Source organism: Pseudophryne corroboree, chromosome 9 (genome assembly GCF_028390025.1).
Source record: "Pseudophryne corroboree isolate aPseCor3 chromosome 9, aPseCor3.hap2, whole genome shotgun sequence".
NCBI classification, from domain to species: Eukaryota; Metazoa; Chordata; class Amphibia; order Anura; family Myobatrachidae; genus Pseudophryne; species Pseudophryne corroboree.
The window spans coordinates 303,159,931-303,175,375 of record NC_086452.1 but is presented as its reverse complement, the minus strand read 5'-3'; the positions used below and the strand labels follow the sequence as shown (position 1 = coordinate 303,175,375).

General features: G+C 44.6%; 8 non-coding genes and 38 pseudogenes across 8 annotated transcripts; all 46 read right to left on the bottom strand.

Annotated features, from left to right (window-relative positions):
• Window positions 1-57: 57 nt before the first annotated feature.
• LOC134960420 (5S ribosomal RNA) lies at window positions 58-176 on the bottom strand (annotated as a pseudogene).
• Window positions 177-283: 107 nt separating this feature from the next.
• Window positions 284-402, bottom strand: LOC134964044 (5S ribosomal RNA). The gene has a single exon (XR_010188178.1). It is a non-coding gene; the product is annotated as a 5S ribosomal RNA (ribosomal RNA).
• Window positions 403-509: 107 nt separating this feature from the next.
• LOC134962606 (5S ribosomal RNA) lies at window positions 510-628 on the bottom strand (annotated as a pseudogene).
• A 107-nt stretch (window positions 629-735) lies between these two features.
• Window positions 736-854, bottom strand: LOC134959806 (5S ribosomal RNA; annotated as a pseudogene).
• A 107-nt stretch (window positions 855-961) lies between these two features.
• Window positions 962-1,080, bottom strand: LOC134962539 (5S ribosomal RNA; annotated as a pseudogene).
• A 107-nt stretch (window positions 1,081-1,187) lies between these two features.
• On the bottom strand, window positions 1,188-1,306 carry LOC134962785 (5S ribosomal RNA; annotated as a pseudogene).
• Window positions 1,307-1,413: 107 nt separating this feature from the next.
• Window positions 1,414-1,532, bottom strand: LOC134960960 (5S ribosomal RNA; annotated as a pseudogene).
• Window positions 1,533-1,639: 107 nt separating this feature from the next.
• Window positions 1,640-1,758, bottom strand: LOC134962391 (5S ribosomal RNA; annotated as a pseudogene).
• A 107-nt stretch (window positions 1,759-1,865) lies between these two features.
• On the bottom strand, window positions 1,866-1,984 carry LOC134963277 (5S ribosomal RNA; annotated as a pseudogene).
• Window positions 1,985-2,091: 107 nt separating this feature from the next.
• Window positions 2,092-2,210, bottom strand: LOC134961816 (5S ribosomal RNA). Its single transcript, XR_010187966.1, has one exon. It is a non-coding gene; the product is annotated as a 5S ribosomal RNA (ribosomal RNA).
• Window positions 2,211-2,317: 107 nt separating this feature from the next.
• LOC134959971 (5S ribosomal RNA) lies at window positions 2,318-2,436 on the bottom strand (annotated as a pseudogene).
• A 107-nt stretch (window positions 2,437-2,543) lies between these two features.
• Window positions 2,544-2,662, bottom strand: LOC134963479 (5S ribosomal RNA; annotated as a pseudogene).
• A 107-nt stretch (window positions 2,663-2,769) lies between these two features.
• Window positions 2,770-2,888, bottom strand: LOC134960898 (5S ribosomal RNA; annotated as a pseudogene).
• A 107-nt stretch (window positions 2,889-2,995) lies between these two features.
• Window positions 2,996-3,114, bottom strand: LOC134961616 (5S ribosomal RNA; annotated as a pseudogene).
• A 107-nt stretch (window positions 3,115-3,221) lies between these two features.
• Window positions 3,222-3,340, bottom strand: LOC134961208 (5S ribosomal RNA; annotated as a pseudogene).
• Window positions 3,341-3,447: 107 nt separating this feature from the next.
• Window positions 3,448-3,566, bottom strand: LOC134961999 (5S ribosomal RNA; annotated as a pseudogene).
• Window positions 3,567-3,673: 107 nt separating this feature from the next.
• On the bottom strand, window positions 3,674-3,792 carry LOC134963940 (5S ribosomal RNA; annotated as a pseudogene).
• A 107-nt stretch (window positions 3,793-3,899) lies between these two features.
• Window positions 3,900-4,018, bottom strand: LOC134959684 (5S ribosomal RNA; annotated as a pseudogene).
• Window positions 4,019-4,125: 107 nt separating this feature from the next.
• LOC134964113 (5S ribosomal RNA) lies at window positions 4,126-4,244 on the bottom strand (annotated as a pseudogene).
• Window positions 4,245-9,334: 5,090 nt separating this feature from the next.
• LOC134960632 (5S ribosomal RNA) lies at window positions 9,335-9,453 on the bottom strand (annotated as a pseudogene).
• A 107-nt stretch (window positions 9,454-9,560) lies between these two features.
• Window positions 9,561-9,679, bottom strand: LOC134960884 (5S ribosomal RNA; annotated as a pseudogene).
• Window positions 9,680-9,786: 107 nt separating this feature from the next.
• LOC134961207 (5S ribosomal RNA) lies at window positions 9,787-9,905 on the bottom strand (annotated as a pseudogene).
• A 107-nt stretch (window positions 9,906-10,012) lies between these two features.
• LOC134961998 (5S ribosomal RNA) lies at window positions 10,013-10,131 on the bottom strand (annotated as a pseudogene).
• Window positions 10,132-10,238: 107 nt separating this feature from the next.
• Window positions 10,239-10,357, bottom strand: LOC134963939 (5S ribosomal RNA; annotated as a pseudogene).
• Window positions 10,358-10,464: 107 nt separating this feature from the next.
• LOC134959683 (5S ribosomal RNA) lies at window positions 10,465-10,583 on the bottom strand (annotated as a pseudogene).
• Window positions 10,584-10,690: 107 nt separating this feature from the next.
• On the bottom strand, window positions 10,691-10,809 carry LOC134964112 (5S ribosomal RNA; annotated as a pseudogene).
• Window positions 10,810-10,916: 107 nt separating this feature from the next.
• On the bottom strand, window positions 10,917-11,035 carry LOC134960631 (5S ribosomal RNA; annotated as a pseudogene).
• A 107-nt stretch (window positions 11,036-11,142) lies between these two features.
• Window positions 11,143-11,261, bottom strand: LOC134963763 (5S ribosomal RNA). The gene has a single exon (XR_010188153.1). It is a non-coding gene; the product is annotated as a 5S ribosomal RNA (ribosomal RNA).
• Window positions 11,262-11,368: 107 nt separating this feature from the next.
• On the bottom strand, window positions 11,369-11,487 carry LOC134963878 (5S ribosomal RNA; annotated as a pseudogene).
• Window positions 11,488-11,594: 107 nt separating this feature from the next.
• Window positions 11,595-11,713, bottom strand: LOC134964723 (5S ribosomal RNA). Its single transcript, XR_010188242.1, has one exon. It is a non-coding gene; the product is annotated as a 5S ribosomal RNA (ribosomal RNA).
• Window positions 11,714-11,820: 107 nt separating this feature from the next.
• Window positions 11,821-11,939, bottom strand: LOC134963751 (5S ribosomal RNA). The gene has a single exon (XR_010188152.1). It is a non-coding gene; the product is annotated as a 5S ribosomal RNA (ribosomal RNA).
• Window positions 11,940-12,046: 107 nt separating this feature from the next.
• LOC134964111 (5S ribosomal RNA) lies at window positions 12,047-12,165 on the bottom strand (annotated as a pseudogene).
• Window positions 12,166-12,272: 107 nt separating this feature from the next.
• On the bottom strand, window positions 12,273-12,391 carry LOC134960494 (5S ribosomal RNA; annotated as a pseudogene).
• Window positions 12,392-12,498: 107 nt separating this feature from the next.
• On the bottom strand, window positions 12,499-12,617 carry LOC134963739 (5S ribosomal RNA). Its single transcript, XR_010188151.1, has one exon. It is a non-coding gene; the product is annotated as a 5S ribosomal RNA (ribosomal RNA).
• Window positions 12,618-12,724: 107 nt separating this feature from the next.
• On the bottom strand, window positions 12,725-12,843 carry LOC134963877 (5S ribosomal RNA; annotated as a pseudogene).
• Window positions 12,844-12,950: 107 nt separating this feature from the next.
• Window positions 12,951-13,069, bottom strand: LOC134964710 (5S ribosomal RNA). Its single transcript, XR_010188241.1, has one exon. It is a non-coding gene; the product is annotated as a 5S ribosomal RNA (ribosomal RNA).
• Window positions 13,070-13,176: 107 nt separating this feature from the next.
• On the bottom strand, window positions 13,177-13,295 carry LOC134963727 (5S ribosomal RNA). Its single transcript, XR_010188150.1, has one exon. It is a non-coding gene; the product is annotated as a 5S ribosomal RNA (ribosomal RNA).
• A 107-nt stretch (window positions 13,296-13,402) lies between these two features.
• Window positions 13,403-13,521, bottom strand: LOC134961893 (5S ribosomal RNA; annotated as a pseudogene).
• A 107-nt stretch (window positions 13,522-13,628) lies between these two features.
• On the bottom strand, window positions 13,629-13,747 carry LOC134961545 (5S ribosomal RNA; annotated as a pseudogene).
• A 107-nt stretch (window positions 13,748-13,854) lies between these two features.
• Window positions 13,855-13,973, bottom strand: LOC134961615 (5S ribosomal RNA; annotated as a pseudogene).
• Window positions 13,974-14,080: 107 nt separating this feature from the next.
• On the bottom strand, window positions 14,081-14,199 carry LOC134964553 (5S ribosomal RNA; annotated as a pseudogene).
• A 107-nt stretch (window positions 14,200-14,306) lies between these two features.
• On the bottom strand, window positions 14,307-14,425 carry LOC134961404 (5S ribosomal RNA; annotated as a pseudogene).
• Window positions 14,426-14,532: 107 nt separating this feature from the next.
• LOC134964344 (5S ribosomal RNA) lies at window positions 14,533-14,651 on the bottom strand (annotated as a pseudogene).
• Window positions 14,652-14,758: 107 nt separating this feature from the next.
• LOC134961217 (5S ribosomal RNA) lies at window positions 14,759-14,877 on the bottom strand (annotated as a pseudogene).
• Window positions 14,878-14,984: 107 nt separating this feature from the next.
• LOC134964552 (5S ribosomal RNA) lies at window positions 14,985-15,103 on the bottom strand (annotated as a pseudogene).
• A 107-nt stretch (window positions 15,104-15,210) lies between these two features.
• On the bottom strand, window positions 15,211-15,329 carry LOC134961007 (5S ribosomal RNA; annotated as a pseudogene).
• Between the last annotated feature and the right edge of the window lie 116 nt (window positions 15,330-15,445).

Genomic DNA, 15,445 nt, shown 5'->3' with positions numbered 1-15,445 from the left:
AAATGAATAAGTTTGAAAATGGAATGCATCAACAGAACGGTGTTGGCAGTATAAAAATACCTACAGCACCTTGTACTCCCAGGTGGTCTCCCATCCAAGTACTAACCAGACCCAACACTGCTTAATTTCAAAGATCAGATGAGATTGGGTATATCCAGCGTGGTGTGGCTGCAGATGAGCTTTGTGGTTGCTGTTAGAACTTTTCTACTTCTAACTACTGGTACATAAATGAATAAGTTTGAAAATGGTATGCATCAACAGAACAGTGTTGGCAGTATAAAAATACCTACAGCACCTTGTACTCCCAGGTGGTCTCCCATTCAAGTACTAACCAGGCTCTACACTGCTTAGCTTCCAAGATCAGATGAGATTGGGTGTATCCAGTGTGGTGTGGCTGTAGATGAGCTTTGTGGTTTCTGTTAGAACTTTTCTACTTCTAACTACTGGTTCCTAAATGATTAAGTTTGAAAATGGAATGCATCAACAGAATGGTGTTGGCAGTATAAAAATACCTACAGCACCTTGTACTCCCAGGTGGTCTCCCATACAAGTACTTACCAGGCCCAACACTGCTTAGCTTCAAAGATCAGATGATATTGGGTATATCCAGCGTGGTGTGGCTGTAGATGAGCTTTGTGGTTGCTGTTAGAACTTTTCTACTTCTAACTACTGGTACATAAATGAATAAGTTTGAAAATGGTATGCATCAACAGAACGGTGTTGGCAGTATAAAAATACCTACAGCACCTTGTATTCCCAGGTGGTCTTCCATCCAAGTACTAACCAGGCCCAACACTGCTTAACATCCAAGATCATATGAGATTGGGCATATCCAGTGTGGTGTGGCTGTAGATGAGCTTTGTGGTTTCTGTTAGAACTTTTCTTCTTCTAACTACTGGTACATAAATGAATAAGTTTGAAAATGGAATGCATCAACAGAACGGTGTTGGCAGTATAAAAATACCTACAGCACCTTGTATTTCCAGGTGGTCTCCCACCCAAGCACTAAACAGGCCCAACACTGCTTAGTTTCCAAGATCAGATGAGATTGGGCGTATACAGTGTGGTGTGGCTGTAGAGGAGCTTTGTGGTTTCTGTTAGATCTTTCCTACTTCTAACTACTGGTACATAAATGAATAAGTTTGAATATGGAATGCATCAACAGAACGGTGTTGGCAGTATAAAATTACCTACAGCACCTTGTATTCCTAGGTGGTCTCCCATCAAAGTACTAACCAGGCCCAACATTGCTTAGCTTCCTAGAACAGATGAGATTGGGCATATCCAGTGTGGTGTGGCTGCAGATGAGCTTTGCGGTTTCTGTTAGAACTTTTCTACTTCTAACTACTGGTACATAAATGAATAAGTTTGAATATGGAATGCATCAACAGAACGGTGTTGGCAGTATAAAAATACCTACAGCACCTTGTATTCCCAGGTGGTCTCCCATGCAAGTACTAACCAGGTCCAACATTGCTTAATTTCAAAGATCAGATGAGATTGGGTATATCCAGCGTGGTGTGGCTGTAGATGAGCTTTGTGGTTGCTGTTAGAACTTTTCTACTTCTAACTACTAGTACATAAATGAATAAGTTTGAAAATGGAATGCATCAACAGAACGGTGTTGGCAGTATAAAAATACCTACAGGACCTTGTATTCACCGGTGGTCTCCCTAACAAGTACTAACCAGGCCCAACACTGCTTAGCTTCCAAGATCAGATGAGATTGGGCGTATCCAGTGTGGTGTGGCTGTAGATGAGCTTTGTGGTTTCTGGTAGAACTTTTCTACTTCTAACTACTGGTACATAAATTAATAAGATTGAAAATGGAATGCATCAACAGAACGGTGTTGGCAGCATGAAAATACCTACATCACCTTGTACTCCCAGGTGGTCTCCCATTCAAGTACTATCCAGGCCCAACACTGCTTAGCTTCCAAGATCAGATGACATTGGGTGTATCCAGTGTGGTGAGACAGTAGATGAGCTTTGCGGTTGCTGTTAGAACTTTTCTACTTCTAACAACTGGTACATAAATGAATACGTTTGAAAAAGGTATGCATCAACAGAACGGTGTTGGCAGTATAAAAATATCTACAGCACCTTGTATTCCCAGGTGGTCTCCCATCCAAGTACAAACAAGGCCCAATACTGCTTAGTTTCCAAGATCGGATGAGATTGGGCATATCCAGTGTGGTGTGGCTGCAGATGAGCTTTGAGGTTTCTGTTAGAACTTTTCTACTTCTAACTACTGGTACATAAATGAATAAGTTTGAATATGGAATGCATCCACAGAACGGTGTTGGCAGTATAAAAATACCTACAGCACCTTGTATTCTCAGGTGGTCTCCCATGCAAGTACTAACCAGGCCCAACACTGCTTAATTTCTAAGATCAGATGAGATTGGGTATATCCAGCGTGGTGTAGCTGTAGATTAGCTTTGTGGTTGCTGTTAGAACTTTTCTACTTCTAACTACTGGTACATAAATGAATAAGTTTGAAAATGGTATGCATCAACAGAACGGTGTTGGCAGTATAAAAACACCTACAGCACTTTGTATTCCCAGGTGGTCTCCCATACAAGTACAAACCATGCCCAACACTGTTTAGCTTCCAAGATCAGAGAAGATTGGGCATATCCAGTGTGGTGTGGCTGTAGATGAGCTTTGTGGTTTCTGTTAGAACTTTTCTACTTCTAACTACTGGTACATAAATGAATAAGTTTGAAAATGGAATGCATCAACAAAATGGTGTTGGCAGTATGAAAAAACCTACAGCACCTTGTATTCCCAGGTGGTCTCCCATCCAAGTACTAACCAGGCCCAATACTGCTTAGCTTCCAAGATCAGATGAGTTTGGGCGTATCCAGCGTGGTGTGGCTTTAGATGAGCTTTGTGGTTTCTGTTAGATCTTTCCTACTTCTAACTACTGGTACATAAATGAATAAGTTTGAAAATGGAATGCATCAACAGAACGGTGTTGGCAGTATAAAAATACCTACAGCACCTTGTATTTCCAGGTGGTCTCCCACCCAAGTACTAAACAGGTCCAACACTACTTAGTTTCCAAGATCAGATGAGATTGGGCGTATACAGTGTGGTGTGGCTGTAGATGAGCTTTGTGGTTTCTGGTAGAACTTTTCTACTTCTAACTACTGGTACATAAATGAATAAGATTGAAAATGGAATGCATCAACAGAACGGTGTTGGCAGTATGAAAATACCTACATCACCTTGTACTCCCAGGTGGTCTCCCATCCAAGTACTAACCAGGCCCAACACTGCTTAGCTTCCAAGATCAGATGACATTGGGTGTATCCAGTGTGGTGAGGCTGTAGATGAGCTTTGTGGTTGCTGTTAGAACTTTTCTACTTCTAACTACTGGTACATAAATGAATACGTTTGAAAAAGGTATGCATCAACAGAACAGTGTTGGCAGTATAAAAATATCTACAGCACTTTGTATTCCCAGGTGGTCTCCCATCCAAGTACTAACCAGGCCCCATACTGCTTAGTTTCCAAGATCAGATGAGATTGGGCGTATCCAGTGTGGTGTGGCTGTAGAGGAGCTTTGTGGTTTCTGTTAGATCTTTCCTACTTCTAACTACTGGTACATAAATGAATAAGTTTGAAAATGGAATGCATCAACAGAACGGAGATGGCAGTATAAAATTACCTACAGCACCTTGTATTCCCAAGTGGTCTCCCATCCAAGTACTAACCAGGCCCAACATTGCTTAGCTTCTTAGACCAGATGAGATTGGGCACAACCAGTGTGGTGTGGCTGCTGATGAGCTTTGAGGTTTCTGTTAGAACTTTTCTACTTCTAACTACTGGTTCATAAATGAATAAGTTTGAATATGCAATGCATCAACAGAACGGTGTTGGCAGTATAAAAATACCTACAGCACCTTGTATTCCCACGTGGTCTCCCATGCAAGTACTAACCAGGCCCAACACTGCTTAATTTCAAAGATCAGATGAGATTGGGTATATCCAGCGTGGTGTGGCTGTAGATGAGCTTTGTGGTTGCTGTTAGAACTTTTCTACTTCTAACTACTGGTACATAAATGAATACGTTTGAAAATGGAATGCATCAACAGGACGGTGTTGGCAGTATAAAAATACCTACAGCACCTTGTATTCACCGGTGGTCTCCCTAACAAGTACTAACCAGGCCCAGCACTGCTTAGCTTCCAAGTTCAGATGAGTTTGGGCATATCCAGCGTGGTGTGGGTGTAGATGAGCTTTTTGGCTTCTGTTAGATCTTTCCTACTTCTAACTACTGGTGGGTGTGGTTCGTTTTATCGGCATCCGTTTGTGCGACAATGTTTTGAACGACCACGATAGTTCGAACAACACAACTCATCGACTGTCTGTATATCGGCAGTATCTTTAGTTCGACATGTATTTGATCGACCATAACAAATGATCGACAGCTACTTTATCGAATATTTTACTTAGACATGGATTAAGATCGACAGTAGTTTGCTCGACAACTGCGTTAGACCGACAGTAACTAGTTCGACATTAAATAGGCCGACTGCCATTAAATCGAACATCTTTTAGTTCGAAATGTGTTAGACCGACCACTCATTTGGTAGACAAAACTTAGATCGACACTTAAAAGGTTCGAAAGGTAATAGGTCGACATACACAAGATCGACATAACTAAGTGCGACAAAACTTAGATCGACACTTAAAAGGTTCGAAAGGTAATAGGTCGACATACACAAGATCGACATAACTAAGTGCGACAAAACTTAGATCGACACTTAAATTGCACGACATGTAATAGGTCGACATACACAAGATCGACATAACTAAGATCGACACTAATTACTTTGACAGATAACATATCTAAGATATCTACATGTAAATATAGGCCAATATAGTTTCAGTGCATGCTGGGATGTGTAGTTTCTCCACACCTGGAGTGCCACAGTTTGGACATGCCTGACATACACAATACACATCTGCAACGCTGACACCCTCCCCCCCCCCCCCGCCCGCTATTCCCCACGATACCCGTCCAAAGTTAGACGCCGCCTCCATCCCCCCTAGTCACCCCGCTGCCCGTCTACATTTACACGCCTAGCTAGACACCCCACTACATTACGCGCCCCATGTTTCACCGTGGCACTACAAGTAACACAACGCCCTGGCACTGCTCCCCGCTCTGGTAGCACAGTCACACCCTTTAAGAACACCCCACCCATGTCTGCCAGCACACCTGGGCACCCGGCTGCACATCTGCAACGCTGACACCCTCCCCCCCCCCCCCCCCGCCCGCTATTCCCCACGATACCCGTCCAAAGTTAGACGCCGCCTCCATCCCCCCTAGTCACCCCGCTGCCTGTCTACATTTACACGCCTAGCTAGACACCCCACTACATTACGCGCCCCATGTTTCACCGTGGCACTACAAGTAACACAACGCCCTGGCACTGCTCCCCGCTCTGGTAGCACAGTCACACCCTTTAAGAACACCCCACCCATGTCTGCCAGCACACCTGGGCACCCGGCTGCACATCTGCAACGCTGACACCCTCCCCCCCCCCCCCCCGCCAAGGTGATAGTGGTGATTTAATGAACCTATTTAAGAGAGACTAGTTCAAGACAGATTTCAATCAGTGAGTGTAAATTGTGTGTTTGTTTGTGGGTGGTGGGGTTTAAGGATGATGTGTGCATATTTCAAGTCATGAAATAAAAAATTTGTGTGTAGGGAAAAATGTCGTTTTTGGGTTGGGGTCAGGATGAGACCACGTCAAGGTGCAAGGTAATATCGTGGAGGAATGAGTGGAGGGAGTAGTGTAGAAGATGGTGTAATCTGCAGCAAGCAGGGGTGAAAAGCAGTGTTGTGGGGAATGTATTTTACAGCCAAGCTTGCAGGGTCTAAACTGAGGGATGGAAACTGTAGTTACAAGGATTAAAACAGTAGCTGGGGTAGCACGATTAGCGGGGGATAGTGTTGAAGTAGACGGGGGTGTCGGGAAGACTAAGTGTAGGCAACCCAGGATCGCTGGGAGGACATGGAGGGAGTAGTGGTTGGAAGAAGGGGTGCACTGCAGGGACTAGGGGGGCTAAGCAGTTCAGGTGACGGGCAGAGGGGCTTGTGGCGGTGGTGGTAAGGACTTGCTGGGAGCTGTAGTTCCAAGGGTGGAATCAGCGAAGGTGGTAGCGCTAATAGCGGGGGTCTTCTGGAAGTTAACGGGGTGTAGAGACGTTAGGTGTAGGGGCTCTGTCATCTATGGGATAGGAGCTCTATAATCTCTGGGAGCACAAGAAGGGGGAGTCGGAGGAGATACGGGGTGATGTTCAGCTTATGGAGGTGCAAAGTTCTTCATAAAAAGTTCAAAAGCATGGTTGTTTGGACTGGGATTCATTTCAGTATATTTGGAGAATAACGGACAAGCTGGAGCCTGTAGTACCAAAGTTTCAGGTAGTGGCATATGTAATGATATTAATGTGGAAACATATTAAATGGATTATATTGGAATTGGTATTTAATTTAGTAGGGCAGCGCATATATTTGGGATAATAAAAATCAGACTTTTTCTTATCTATGCTAAAAGGGTAACTGGAGACGTATGTGTTCCATGAGTTAAGTCGTTTGGAAAAAATGGCCAAAAAAAATTGAAATAAGTTCAGAAGAATGGCTTTGTCTAGATGGAACTTAATTCGATTATTTTGAAAAGATTGGTGGAAAAAAATGTTGGACCTGACGCCAAGGTGATAGTGGTGATTTAATGAACCTGTTTAGAATAGACTAATGAGAGTGGAAAAAAAGAATAGAGACAGGTTCATAATAATAGCTTTGTTTGGCTATAACTTAAATGGATTAGTTTACAATGAATTCTGAATAGCAAGTCTGGGACATGATGCCAAGGTGATAGTGGTGATATCATGGAAAAGTTTAGGAGAGAATACTTTAAAAAAATGTTAAATCTGTAACTGTGAGTTTGTAAAATGTGATAGCCGGGGGGGGGGGGGGTGGGGGAGGTGGGAGGGTGTCAGCGTTGCAGATGTGCAGCTGGGTGCCCAGGTGTGCTGGCAGACATGAGTGGGGTGTTTCTTAAAGGGTGTGACTGTGCTACCAGAGCGGGGAGCAGTGCCAGGGCGTTGTGTTACTTGTAGTGCCACGGTGAAACATGGGGCGCGTAATGTAGTGGGGGTGTCTAGCTAGGCGTGTAAATGTAGACAGGCAGCGGGGTGACTAGGGGGGATGGAGGCGGCGTCTAACTTTGGACGGGTATCGTGGGGAATAGCGGGCGGGGGGGGGGGGGGGAGGGTGTCAGCGTTGCAGATGTGCAGCCGGGTGCCCAGGTGTGCTGGCAGACATGGGTGGGGTGTTCTTAAAGGGTGTGACTGTGCTACCAGAGCGGGGAGCAGTGCCAGGGCGTTGTGTTACTTGTAGTGCCACGGTGAAACATGGGGCGCGTAATGTAGTGGGGTGTCTAGCTAGGCGTGTAAATGTAGACAGGCAGCGGGGTGACTAGGGGGGATGGAGGCGGCGTCTAACTTTGGACGGGTATCGTGGGGAATAGCGGGCGGGGGGGGGGGGGGAGGGTGTCAGCATTGCAGATGTGCAGCCGGGTGCCCAGGTGTGCTGGCAGACATGGGTGGGGTGTTCTTAAAGGGTGTGACTGTGCTACCAGAGCGGGGAGCAGTGCCAGGGCGTTGTGTTACTTGTAGTGCCACGGTGAAACATGGGGCGCGTAATGTAGTGGGGTGTCTAGCTAGGCGTGTAAATGTAGACGGGCAGCGGGGTGACTAGGGGGGATGGAGGCGGCGTCTAACTTTGGACGGGTATCGTGGGGAATAGCGGGCGGGGGGGGGGGGGGAGGGTGTCAGCGTTGCAGATGTGCAGCCGGGTGCCCAGGTGTGCTGGCAGACATGGGTGGGGTGTTCTTAAAGGGTGTGACTGTGCTACCAGAGCGGGGAGCAGTGCCAGGGCGTTGTGTTACTTGTAGTGCCACGGTGAAACATGGGGCGCGTAATGTAGTGGGGTGTCTAGCTAGGCGTGTAAATGTAGACAGGCAGCGGGGTGACTAGGGGGGATGGAGGCGGCGTCTAACTTTGGACGGGTATCGTGGGGAATAGCGGGCGGGGGGGGGGGAGGGTGTCAGCGTTGCAGATGTGCAGCCGGGTGCCCAGGTGTGCTGGCAGACATGGGTGGGGTGTTCTTAAAGGGTGTGACTGTGCTACCAGAGCGGGGAGCAGTGCCAGGGCGTTGTGTTACTTGTAGTGCCACGGTGAAACATGGGGCGCGTAATGTAGTGGGGTGTCTAGCTAGGCGTGTAAATGTAGACAGGCAGCGGGGTGACTAGGGGGGATGGAGGCGGCGTCTAACTTTGGACGGGTATCGTGGGGAATAGCGGGCGGGGGGGGGGGGGGGAGGGTGTCAGCGTTGCAGATGTGCAGCCGGGTGCCCAGGTGTGCTGGCAGACATGGGTGGGGTGTTCCTTAAAGGGTGTGACTGTGCTACCAGAGCGGGGAGCAGTGCCAGGGCGTTGTGTTACTTGTAGTGCCACGGTGAAACATGGGGCGCGTAATGTAGTGGGGTGTCTAGCTAGGCGTGTAAATGTAGACGGGCAGCGGGGTGACTAGGGGGGATGGAGGCGGCGTCTGACTTTGGAAGGGTATCGTGGGGAATAGCGGGGGGGGGAGGGTGTTGCAGATGTGCAGCAGGTCAGGGTATTGTTTGTCGAACAATTACATGTCGATCTATGAGTGGTCGGTCTATGGTTTGTCGATCTTATGTATGTCGATGTATTTGTTTGACGAACAATTTCATGTCGATCGATAAATTGTCGGTCTATGGTATGTCGATCTTCTGTAGGTCGATGTATTTGTTTGTCGAACAATTACTTGTCAATCTAATGTTTGCCGATCTTCAGTAAGTCGATGTATTTGTTTGTCGCACAATTACATGTCAATCTATGTTTTGTCTGTCTATGGTTGGTCGATCTTCAGTAGGTCGATGCATTTGTTTGTAGAACAATTACATGTCGATGATTTGTTGGTCGACCTGACGTTGTTTCGATGTTGTGCGTGATCGATCATTTGTGTGTCGATGTTTTGTTTATCGAGCATACGTATTGTCGATGTTCAGTGTTTGTCGATGTAGTGTGTGCCGATGTTAGTGGGATGTCGATCTTGTGTTTGTAGATGTTCGAACACTGTCGATGTAGATGTTGTCTATGTTGCGTGGTCGATGTTCGCATTGTCGATCAAGCGTCTGCCGATCCATCGACCGGATACCCTACTGGTACATAAATGAATAAGTTTGAAAATGGAATGCATCAACAGAACGGTGTTGGCAGTATAAAAATACCTACAGCACCATGCATTCCCAGGTGGTATCCCATCCAAGTACTAACCAGGCCCAACACTGCTTAGCTTCCAAGATCAGATGAGATTGCATGTATCCAGTGTGGTGTGGCTGTATATGAGCTTTGTGGTTTCTGTTAGAACTTTTCTACTTCTAACTACTGGTACATAAATGAATAAGTTTGAAAATGGAATGCATCAACAGAACGGTGTTGGCAGTATAAAAATACCTACAGCACCTTGTACTCCCAGGTGGTCTCCCACCCAAGTACTAAACAGGTCCAACACTACTTAGTTTCCAAGATCAGATGAGATTGGGCGTATACAGTGTGGTGTGGCTGTAGATGAGCTTTGTGGTTTCTGGTAGAACTTTTCTACTTCTAACTACTGGTACATAAATGAATAAGATTGAAAATGGAATGCATCAACAGAACGGTGTTGGCAGTATGAAAATACCTACATCACCTTGTACTCCCAGGTGGTCTCCCATCCAAGTACTAACCAGGCCCAACACTGCTTAGCTTCCAAGATCAGATGACATTGGGTGTATCCAGTGTGGTGAGGCTGTAGATGAGCTTTGTGGTTGCTGTTAGAACTTTTCTACTTCTAACTACTGGTACATAAATGAATACGTTTGAAAAAGGTATGCATCAACAGAACAGTGTTGGCAGTATAAAAATATCTACAGCACTTTGTATTCCCAGGTGGTCTCCCATCCAAGTACTAACCAGGCCCCATACTGCTTAGTTTCCAAGATCAGATGAGATTGGGCGTATCCAGTGTGGTGTGGCTGTAGAGGAGCTTTGTGGTTTCTGTTAGATCTTTCCTACTTCTAACTACTGGTACATAAATGAATAAGTTTGAAAATGGAATGCATCAACAGAACGGAGATGGCAGTATAAAATTACCTACAGCACCTTGTATTCCCAAGTGGTCTCCCATCCAAGTACTAACCAGGCCCAACATTGCTTAGCTTCTTAGACCAGATGAGATTGGGCACAACCAGTGTGGTGTGGCTGCTGATGAGCTTTGAGGTTTCTGTTAGAACTTTTCTACTTCTAACTACTGGTTCATAAATGAATAAGTTTGAATATGCAATGCATCAACAGAACGGTGTTGGCAGTATAAAAATACCTACAGCACCTTGTATTCCCACGTGGTCTCCCATGCAAGTACTAACCAGGCCCAACACTGCTTAATTTCAAAGATCAGATGAGATTGGGTATATCCAGCGTGGTGTGGCTGTAGATGAGCTTTGTGGTTGCTGTTAGAACTTTTCTACTTCTAACTACTGGTACATAAATGAATACGTTTGAAAATGGAATGCATCAACAGGACGGTGTTGGCAGTATAAAAATACCTACAGCACCTTGTATTCACCGGTGGTCTCCCTAACAAGTACTAACCAGGCCCAGCACTGCTTAGCTTCCAAGTTCAGATGAGTTTGGGCATATCCAGCGTGGTGTGGGTGTAGATGAGCTTTTTGGCTTCTGTTAGATCTTTCCTACTTCTAACTACTGGTACATAAATGAATAAGTTTGAAAATGGAATGCATCAACAGAACGGTGTTGGCAGTATAAAAATACCTACAGCACCATGCATTCCCAGGTGGTATCCCATCCAAGTACTAACCAGGCCCAACACTGCTTAGCTTCCAAGATCAGATGAGATTGCATGTATCCAGTGTGGTGTGGCTGTATATGAGCTTTGTGGTTTCTGTTAGAACTTTTCTACTTCTAACTACTGGTACATAAATGAATAAGTTTGAAAATGGAATGCATCAACAGAACGGTGTTGGCAGTATAAAAATACCTACAGCACCTTGTACTCCCAGGTGGTCTCCCATCCAAGTACTAACCAGGCCCAACACTGCTTAATTTCAAAGATCAGATGAGATTGGGTATATCCAGCGTGGTGTGGCTGTAGATGAGCTTTGTGGTTGCTGTTAGAACTTTTCTACTTCTAACTACTGGTACATAAATGAATAAGTTTGAAAATGGAATGCATCAACAGGACGGTGTTGGCAGTATAAAAATACCTACAGCACCTTGTATTCACCGGTGGTCTCCCTAACAAGTACTAACCAGGCCCAACACTGCTTAGCTTCCAAGTTCAGATGAGTTTGGGCATATCCAGCGTGGTGTGGGTGTAGATGAGCTTTGTGGCTTCTGTTAGATCTTTCCTACTTCTAACTACTGGTACATAAATGAATAAGTTTGAAAATGGAATGCATCAACAGAACGGTGTTGGCAGTATAAAAATACCTACAGCACCCTGCATTCCCAGGTGGTCTCCCATCCAAGTACTAACCAGGCCCAACACTGCTTAGCTTCCAAGATCAGATGAGATTGCGTGTATCCAGTGTGGTGTGGCTGTATATGAGCTTTGTGGTTTCTGTTAGAACTTTTCTACTTCTAACTACTGGTACATAAATGAATAAGTTTGAAAATGGAATGCATCAACAGAACGGTGTTGGCAGTATAAAAATACCTACAGCACCTTGTACTCCCAGGTGGTCTCCCATCCAAGTACTAACCAGGCCCAACACTGCTTAATTTCAAAGATCAGATGAGATTGGGTATATCCAGCGTGGTGTGGCTGTAGATGAGCTTTGTGGTTGCTGTTAGAACTTTTCTACTTCTAACTACTGGTACATAAATGAATACGTTTGAAAATGGAATGCATCAACAGGACGGTGTTGGCAGTATAAAAATACCTACAGCACCTTGTATTCACCGGTGGTCTCCCTAACAAGTACTAACCAGGCCCAGCACTGCTTAGCTTCCAAGTTCAGATGAGTTTGGGCATATCCAGCGTGGTGTGGGTGTAGATGAGCTTTTTGGCTTCTGTTAGATCTTTCCTACTTCTAACTACTGGTACATAAATGAATAAGTTTGAAAATGGAATGCATCAACAGAACGGTGTTGGCAGTATAAAAATACCTACAGTACCATGCATTCCCAGGTGGTATCCCATCCAAGTACTAACCAGGCCCAACACTGCTTAGCTTCCAAGATCAGATGAGATTGCGTGTATCCAGTGTGGTGTGGCTGTATATGAGCTTTGTGGTTTCTGTTAGAACTTTTCTACTTCTAACTACTGGTACATAAATGAATAAGTTTGAAAATGGAATGCATCAACAGAACGGTGTTGGCAGTATAAAAATACCTACAGCACCTTGTACTCCCAGGTGGTCTCCCATCCAAGTACTAACCAGGCCCAACACTGCTTAATTTCAAAGATCAGATGAGATTGGGTATATCCAGCGTGGTGTGGCTGTAGATGAGCTTTGTGGTTGCTGTTAGAACTTTTCTACTTCTAACTACTGGTACATAAATGAATAAGTTTGAAAATGGAATGCATCAACAGGACGGTGTTGGCAGTATAAAAATACCTACAGCACCTTGTATTCACCGGTGGTCTCCCTAACAAGTACTAACCAGGCCCAACACTGCTTAGCTTCCAAGTTCAGATGAGTTTGGGCATATCCAGCGTGGTGTGGGTGTAGATGAGCTTTGTGGCTTCTGTTAGATCTTTCCTACTTCTAACTACTGGTACATAAATGAATAAGTATGAAAATGGAATGCATCAACAGAACGGTGTTGGCAGTATAAAAATACCTACAGCACCCTGCATTCCCAGGTGGTCTCCCATCCAAGTACTAACCAGGCCCAACACTGCTTAGCTTCCAAGATCAGATGAGATTGCGTGTATCCAGTGTGGTGTGGCTGTATATGAGCTTTGTGGTTTCTGTTAGAACTTTTCTACTTCTAACTACTGGTACATAAATGAATAAGCTTGAAAATGGAATGCATCAACAGAACGGTGTTGGCAGTATAAAAATACCTACAGCACCTTGTACTCCCAGGTGGTCTCCCATCCAAGTACTAACCAGGCCCAACACTGCTTAATTTCAAAGATCAGATGAGATTGGGTATATCCAGCGTGGTGTGGCTGTAGATGAGCTTTGTGGTTGCTGTTAGAACTTTTCTACTTCTAACTACTGGTACATAAATGAATAAGTTTGAAAATGGTATGCATCAACAGAACGGTGTTGGCAGTATAAAAATACCTACAGCACCTTGTACTCCCAGGAGGTCTCCCATACAAGTACAAACCATGCCCAACACTGCTTAGCTTCCAAGATCAGAGGAGATTGGGCATATCCAGTGTGGTGTGGCTGTAGATGAGCTTTGTGGTTTCTGTTAGAACTTTTCTACTTCTAACTACTGGTACATAAATGAATAAGTTTGAAAATGGAATGCATCAACAAAATGGTGTTGGCAGTATGAAAAAACCTACAGCACCTTGTATTCCCAGGTGGTTTCCCATCCAAGTACTAACCAGGCCCAATACTGCTTAGCTTCCAAGATCAGATGAGTTTGGGCGTATCCAGCGTGGTGTGGCTTTAGATGAGCTTTGTGGTTTCTGTTAGATCTTTCCTACTTCTAACTACTGGTACATAAATGAATAAATTTGAAAATGGAATACATCCACAGAACGGTGTTGGCAGTATAAAAATACCTACAGCACCTTGTATTTCCAGGTGGTCTCCCACCCAAGTACTAAACAGGTCCAACACTACTTAGTTTCCAAGATCAGATGAGATTGGGCGTATACAGTGTGGTGTGGCTGTAGATGAGCTTTGTGGTTTCTGGTAGAACTTTTCTACTTCTAACTACTGGTACATAAATGAATAAGATTGAAAATGGAATGCATCAACAGAACGGTGTTGGCAGTATGAAAATACCTACATCACCTTGTACTCCCAGGTGATCTCCCATCCAAGTACTAACCAGGCACAACACTGATTAGCTTCCAAGATCAGATGACATTGGGTGTATCCAGTGTGGTGAGGCTGTAGATGAGCTTTGTGGTTGCTGTTAGAACTTTTCTACTTCTAACTACTGGTACATAAATGAATACGTTTGAAAAAGGTATGCATCAACAGAACGGTGTTGGCAGTATAAAAATATCTACAGCACTTTGTATTCCCAGGTGGTCTCCCATCCAAGTACTAACCAGGCCCAATACTGCTTAGTTTCCAAGATCAGATGAGATTGGGCGTATCCAGTGTGGTGTGGCTGTAGAGGAGCTTTGTGGTTTCTGTTAGATCTTTCCTACTTCTAACTACTGGTACATAAATGAATAAGTTTGAAAATGGAATGCATCAACAGAACGGTGTTGGCAGTATAAAATTACCTACAGCACCTTGTATTCCCAAGTGGTCTCCCATCCAAGTACTAACCAGGCCCAACATTGCTTAGCTTTTTAGAACAAATGAGATTGGGCATATCCAGTGTGGTGTGGCTGCAGATGAGCTTTGTGGTTTCTGTTAGAACTTTTCTACTTCTAACTACTGGTTCATAAATGAATAAGTTTGAATATGCAATGCATCAACAGAACGGTGTTGGCAGTATAAAAATATCTACAGCACCTTGTATTTCCAGGTGGTCTCCCACCCAAGTACTAAACAGGTCCAACACTACTTAGTTTCCAAGATCAGATGAGATTGGGCGTATACAGTGTGGTGTGGCTGTAGATGAGCTTTGTGGTTTCTGGTAGAACTTTTCTACTTCTAACTACTGGTACATAAATGAATAAGATTGAAAATGGAATGCATCAACAGAACGGTGTTGGCAGTATGAAAATACCTACATCACCTTGTACTCCCAGGTGATCTCCCATCCAAGTACTAACCAGGCACAACACTGATTAGCTTCCAAGATCAGATGACATTGGGTGTATCCAGTGTGGTGAGGCTGTAGATGAGCTTTGTGGTTGCTGTTAGAACTTTTCTACTTCTAACTACTGGTACATAAATGAATACGTTTGAAAAAGGTATGCATCAACAGAACGGTGTTGGCAGTATAAAAATATCTACAGCACTTTGTATTCCCAGGTGGTCTCCCATCCAAGTACTAACCAGGCCCAACACTGCTTAGCTTCCAAGTTCAGATGAGTTTGGGCATATCCAGCGTGGTGTGGGTGTAGATGAGCTTTGTGGCTTCTGTTAGATCTTTCCTACTTCTTTTTTTTTTCCAAATATGTTTATTAAATACCTCCAAAACATGGTACAGAAGTAAGGAAAAAACCGCATACATATCAAACA